Source organism: Papio anubis, unplaced genomic scaffold, assembly GCF_008728515.1.
Source record: "Papio anubis isolate 15944 unplaced genomic scaffold, Panubis1.0 scaffold404, whole genome shotgun sequence".
Classification (NCBI taxonomy): domain Eukaryota; kingdom Metazoa; phylum Chordata; class Mammalia; order Primates; family Cercopithecidae; genus Papio; species Papio anubis.
Genome location: NW_022164206.1, coordinates 72,437 through 78,997, shown reverse-complemented (window position 1 = coordinate 78,997; position 6,561 = coordinate 72,437). Strand labels below are relative to the sequence as shown.

General features: G+C 43.6%; 1 protein-coding gene across 4 annotated transcripts in view; it reads left to right on the top strand.

The window, feature by feature from the left end:
* The first annotated feature begins 924 nt into the window (after positions 1-924).
* The window catches only part of LOC116273159 (transforming acidic coiled-coil-containing protein 1-like), a 47,357-nt gene continuing 41,720 nt past the window's right edge, over positions 925-6,561 (top strand). The window contains exon 1 of one of the 4 annotated variants that reach the window (XM_031662122.1): positions 925-1,787. The gene's annotated coding sequence lies outside the window, so the exon portion shown is untranslated. The remainder of the gene's footprint in view (positions 1,788-6,561) is intronic. The other 3 variants (XM_031662126.1, XM_031662124.1, XM_031662127.1) reach the window with 3 other exon arrangements.

The following is a 6,561-nucleotide window of genomic DNA, read 5'->3' as shown; positions in this document are numbered from 1 at the left end:
TCCTGACCTCGTGATCCGCCCGTCTCGGCCTCCCAAAGTGCTGGGATTACAGGCTTGAGCCACTGCACCCGGCCTCTTTGCCTGTTTTAGATTCATTCAGATTTTCTGTTTCCTCTTGAGTTGGTTTCAGTAGTTTGTGTCTTTCTTGGAATTGATCTATTTTATCGAAATTGTCTAATTTGTTAGATACTCATGGTATCTTTTCTTATTTTTTAATGGAATTAATAAGCCCTATTGTGCCTTTTACACAGGGTTAATTTGAGGATCAGGTTAGGTAATGTTTATGAAAGTGCTTTGAAGGCTGTATAAGTATGAAGTATTTTATTTGTTCTAAATTTTTAATTACAGGAAAACAATTGTTCTAGAACAAATTTTACATTAAATTCCTTTGCATTTTTCACACTCAACGTCAAGAGTAGCCCAGTGTTAACCACTGTTGCAATTTTTTTTTTTTGAGATGGAGTTTCACTCTTGTCACCCAGGCTAAGTTCAGTGGCACCATCTTGGCTCATTGCAACCTCCGCCTCCTGGGTTCAAGCAATTATCCTGCCTCAGCCTCCCAAGTAGCTGGGATTACAGGCACCCACCACCATGCCTGGCTAAGTTTTTGTATTTTTAGTAGAGATGGGGGTTTTGCCGTGTTGGCCAGCCTGGTCTCGAACTCCTGACCTCAGGTGATCCACCCACCTCAGCCTCCCAAAGTGCTGGGATTACAGGCGTGAGCCACTGAACCCGACCTGTTGCAATTTTTTATTTTTCAGATGTGATCTCACTCTTTTGCCCAGCCTGGAGTGCAGTGGCACTATCACAGCTCACTGCAGCCTCAACCTCCTAGGCTTAAGCAACCCTCCTGCCTCAGCCTCCTGAGTAGCTAGGACTGCAGGCAAACACCCCTGCACTCAGCTAATTTTTAATTTTTTTGTAGAATCAGGGTCTCCCTATGTTGTCCAGGCTGATCTCAAACTCCTGGGCCCAAGTGATCTCCCTGACTTGGCGTCCCAACTGTCTACGGTTTATGAAGTTTTTTAACATTTGTGATTTACTCCTCCTCTGTGAGTTGCACTTGAGGGGAGAGATTATTGCCCTTGTTACCAAAGGAATATGAACTAAGATTGAGTTGAAAGGACAATTAAAGTGATTTTTGGACCTATTTCCCTATTTCTTGAGGGATAGCAGAACATAGATCCTATAGTATCAGGCTCAAAGGGCATCAGTGCCCCATTAGGAAGTCATCTTTGGGCTCTGACCCATTTGTTTTTGGCTAGCATTGAGAGCAGCTGTTTCCTTTCTTCTCTGATGACTCACTGAGCATGATCTATTCTTTGGCTTCCTAACCTCTCTCATAGCCCATACCTTAGATGAATTATTCACATTCCCACCTCTTCGCAGCTTACTTCTAAGTCAATAATAAAGATCCTTTAAAAATACAAGTCAGCTGGCCTTCAAAAATAAAGCATAATTTTTTCTAGAGGTTTCTTCTTTTGCTGAATATGAAAACAAATTTAAAAAGGAAGTAATTCATTGAGAAAGGGATTCTGGTGACACAGGAAATGACTCCTTTAAAAGCAGAAGTCCAGCTGCAGGGTTTTCTGCGCAAATGTGTTGTGGGCCTTGAAGTGGCAGGCCTATGAGGCGGTGGTAGGGCTTTCCTCCTGACTCAGTACTCAGCTGGTCTCAAGGGGCTTTGAGTGTGGCTTTTGCCTCCTTAACTGGATGCCGAATAGGCCCCTTGCACTTATTTTGGGACTCCATTGTGCCTGTGCCCAGCACAGGGTGTGCTGCTGGTGGTAAGGACCTGTGCTTGGTTGGTTGGTTGGTTGGTTGGTTGGTTGGATGGTGATCTGAGAAGATACTCTGTGGTTCAATTTTAGGGCTTCAGGTCCTAGCAAAACTACCAGTTTAAATGAATTACAGAGTGCCGACATTGAACATCTGGTATGGATGTTTATTAGAATTTCTTAACACTACGGCTTACAGTCAGTTGCTTTTATATGTTTGTAAAATTTCACCATTAGTGGTGAGCCTTCCAAATTTGTGGCATCCTTTTTGTGTCTTCTATGTGGCCCTCAGTGGCAGAGATGCACACTTGGGGCTTGAATTCAGAAATCTAGGCCACTGCCTTGGTAACCAGGGTTTCTATTCTCTTGTTGTCAGAGGCTTGCTTAATATGAGACATATTGCAACCTGGGCAGTTGTGTGAAGCTGTGAGGTCACCTCCACTAATGAGGACAGAATAGAGGAGCTAGGGGATAATTCCATCTATTTGAGATACCTGGTCCCAGTGTGGTCATGTGGGTTCCCTGTCTGACTTCTGAGTGCTCAGAAGCATGGCCCCAGGGGTTTGTTCTAGAGACAGGCCGTCTGCTTCCATCCTGGCTCCATCCTACTCCCAGTGGTGTGACAGCACAGAGCAATATCCTTCACTCTATCATGCCATCAGCAGGAACCCTGGAGCCCTTCTTCCTTGGTTTATGGTCCACTTGGGTTTTCTCAGGTTCATCCTGTGAATGAAGAGAAATTAAATGAATGAAGATAGCTCTAGAATTAATTGTGGGGGGGGGGCCTCTAGCATGATTGAGTCATGGTCTGCCTGTGTGTGTGTGTGAGAGAGAGAGAGAGAGAGAGAGAGAGAGAGAGAGTGAGAGAGAGAGAGAGACAGAGAGAGAGAATATAAAGTCCATCCCTCTATCTTGGGAGGAGGAAGAAGGATGGGGCTGGCTAGGTTGAGAATGGGAGTCCTGTGATGAAGTGGAGGCAGAGGAGAAATGGGTAGAAGGGGACTTGGTTTTGGGTAAGAAGATATTTTTGTGCTTACTAAGAAGGATTCTAGGCCTGTATTCTTGCTGCTCAATAGACTGTGTTTATGTATCAGTGGCTAACCTGTAGCCTGTGGAATATGTAGTTCTTTTCTATACCAGTTCTCTGATTCTCCAGCCCCAACCGGGTTTTCAAAAAGTCAGTTCTATTCTGATACTTACTTCCTCGAGTTAGCCTCAGACTCCAAAGGCTTAAGGGCTCAATCTCACAAAACAGTTCTCACTTCAGATGCCAGTTGCAAGTCCCATATCCCAGTCACCTGCACTTCTGTCTGACTTTTCTACAAGTTTTGGGGTTTTCATACCCTCGCCCAAGTTTGATAATTCATTAGGATAACTGAGAATTCAGGAAAATGCTAAAGTTTACTGGTTTGTTATACAACTCAGGAATAGCCACATGGAAGAGCTGGGTATAAGGAGGAGCGCGCGGAGCTTCCATGCCCTGTCTGGGAACGCCACTCTCCGTGCACATCTGTGTTTGCCAGCCCAGAAGCTCTCTGAAGCTCATACTTCCAAGAGTTTTTATAACTTGGTCTCCAGCCCCCTTCCTTCTTCAGAGATGGGGGTGGAGAGTGCTGAAAATTCCTGTCTTCTAATTGTGCATTTGGTCTTTCTGGTGGCCAGCCCCCATCCTGAAGCCACTTGGATATGAGATACTGTTTATGTGTTTTGAGGTCAGAAAGAGAGCCAGCGTGTGTATGTGAGAATACAGGAGACTTGTCCAAATTCTGGCAGCTTTCTCAATTATCATATCAGATGTTTAGAAACCCATAAAAAGGACTATCTGTCGAAAGGAAAGGAAGTGGTGGACAGATCTAAAAGGAGCTCTTAGACAATATTTTGCCATACAGTTAAAATCTGGGAGGGAAAAGTCAAGCATAGCTGAGAATAATGCCAAATCTGAAGTGTTAATGTACATTGTTTTCCAAGTGGTTGCTGTCTTATCTCTTCTTAAATGAGATTCTACATGTAAAAGCAGCTAACCAGTTGATTCTCAGTATGTTAGTTGAATACATTTCTCTGAAGTTTCAAAAATATTTTGTGATAACATTTCCCCTCTTCTAAGACTTTCAAGTTTTTTCGTAGATTTGAATTTTAACCCAGTATATATTCAGCATACCAGAGTGCAAACTATAATGTTAAGCTGTTTCCCTTAATCCTTAAAATTTTGCATTCCGTGCCTTTTCTTTTAAAAAAAATATAGAGAGAGGGAAGAACTCTTTTTACTGAGAATAGTCTTTACCCTGAATAAGCATAAAAAGCATCTACTGTTTAAGATCACCCGTGGGCGATTCACACAACCTTTTAGATTTAGGGAAAGCTGACTATTGAAAGGAAGAGTTTCATTAACAGTAACAAATGGGCCAGAAGTGGAAATTTTGGTCTATTTGTGGATTTCCTCTGTGTTTGCTTTTAATTCATCTACTGATCTAATCTCTGTCTGTATTCACCAAGCCTCCAGGCAATGCTGTGCTTGTCAGAATCAAACTCATCAAACTCATTCTAGAGAGAGAGCCTAACAGTGCCCTGGAAGAAAGTGTTTAGGGAACACGGGATTTCTATAAAAATGGAAAGGCCCATAAAGGTAGGTTAGTTGCATAACAGTGCTTTCAGATGAAAAGCAAGGCCTGACTGCTGTGGCCCAAACTCTTTGTTATGGGAGATTCGGACCTGGAGCCTACTGAGGATCTGGATATGTAACTTATTACTAAAAGTTACTCGTGGTGGAATACTTGAAGTTTAGGTTCTTTCCTTTCCTTTTTCTTTTCATTTCCCAGGGACTTGCTGTGTTGTCCAGGGTGGAGTGCAGTGGTGTGATCATAGATCACTGCAGCCTCCAACTTCTAGACTCAAGTGGTCCTCTTACCTCAGCCTCCTGAATAGCTGGGACTACAGTCATGTGCCACCATGCTTGGCTAGTTTACTTTTATTTTTTGTAGAGATGAGGTTTCACCATGTTGCCCAGGTTGAGCTTGAACTCCTGGGCTCAAGCAATCCCCACTACCTTGGTCTCTCAAAGTGTTGGGATTACAGGCTTGAGCTGCTGGGCCCTGCCTAGTGTTTTAGGGCAGCACGAGGTATGTGGGGTCAGCTGGTACTGAGACACTTGCTGATAGTGTAAATGCAAATAGAATCTTACCCAAACATACCTTTTCAAGTTATGTGGTTAGTTTGTTTTTCTCTTTTTTTTTTTTTTCATTCTCAGGGCTCCCCAAACTGGTTTAAGTAAATGAGCATTCCTCTCCCACCCACTGCCTCTGCCTGTTTGGACCTTCTCTTGGTGACTGAAGGTGCCAGACGGAGATATGGGGTCTGCAGTGACTTGGTGTAGGGCTGATCAAGTTTATTTACCTGGCACCTGCCCTGAGCTGGCCAAGAAATGACTCAGCGAGGGTGTCTTTTCAGGGGAGTTCCTTCAGCCCTCTGCTCAGCCTGGGGACTGAGTGGGATGGTGTTTGTTTTCCTTCTCCATTCCACCATGACAGGGCCATGCGTTTTACAATGTAGCAGATAAGGCTCCCTGTCACTGATGCTAACTTTGCATAAATCTCTTGATTCCCAGCTGCTTGACTGATGTAGGAACACAAATACCAGTGAGGAGCATGTGGGGGTGAAGCCATCTCACACAGTACTACCCTTCCTAGGTGTAGGGTGAGGAGATGACACGGCTGTTGACCCTTCTTAAACTGCAGAGCGTTTGGTGTCCAGGGACAGTTGCTGGGGCAGGGTCAGACTTAGAGCTTTTGTCTTGTGCTGAGGTGTGCTCCTTTTTCTTTCCTCCTCCTTCCCTGGCTCTCAGGTGGCTTTGCCCCTGTCACTGATTGGTGCACACCGCGTTTTGAGAATCTCAGGGACTCAGTTTGGTAAAAGCAGCTGGTGGAGATGCTGGAGAGAGGAGGAAGACTCTAAAAGGAGTGGGTACATGTGGAAGAAAGCGGGAAAGGCCCTGTCCTTGTGTTACGGAGATTAGGGCAGAAATAATAAGCTAGGAGAGAGTTTGGCAAAAGGTAATTCTCATAGACTCCTTTCTTTGGGGGCTCTGGGATTGATGGTGAAGGAGTCTGGGTGACAGAAAAAAAAAAAAGAACCCCAAGAGGTGGATGAGTGTGGGACTTACAGAAGGAGGGGAAAAGGGCTTCTCAGCTCCTGATAGCTGAGTGTTGGTAGTGCTTTACTTCCCTTCCCTTTAACCCTTAGGTTTTCTGGAAGCTACAGGGATAGAACACATAGCCCTGTATATTCCAGCCCTGGGATCCTATGAAGGAGAATGGTAGTAAATGTTTAGGAGTCCATGATAAAAAGAGTGAGAGAGAAATTGTGTAACTGTAAAAAATCTTTAAAAAACTAGGATCAGCTTCCAACACTACATACAAAAGTAGAACTTGTATTCCCATTGCCCAGATAAAGGACTATCAAGATTTTGCCATACTTGCTTCCACCATCCTCCTTTTTTTGTTTTTTCATTTTGTTACTTAGGTATTTTTAAAAGCAAATTCCAGATATCATGATACCACCTATGATCATGTCATTATACCTATGATGTAATTATCAATAATATTACTCTTTTAATTTAAAAATCTGTTTAAAATTCAGGTTTTATCTTATCTTAGATTCATATTTTTTAGGTAAACTTTTTTTAAAATAAACTTCTGGCTGGGTGCAGTGGCTCACACCTGTAGTCTTAGCATTTTGGGAAGCCAAGGCAGAAAGATCAGTTGAGGCCAGGAGTTTGAGACCAGTATGG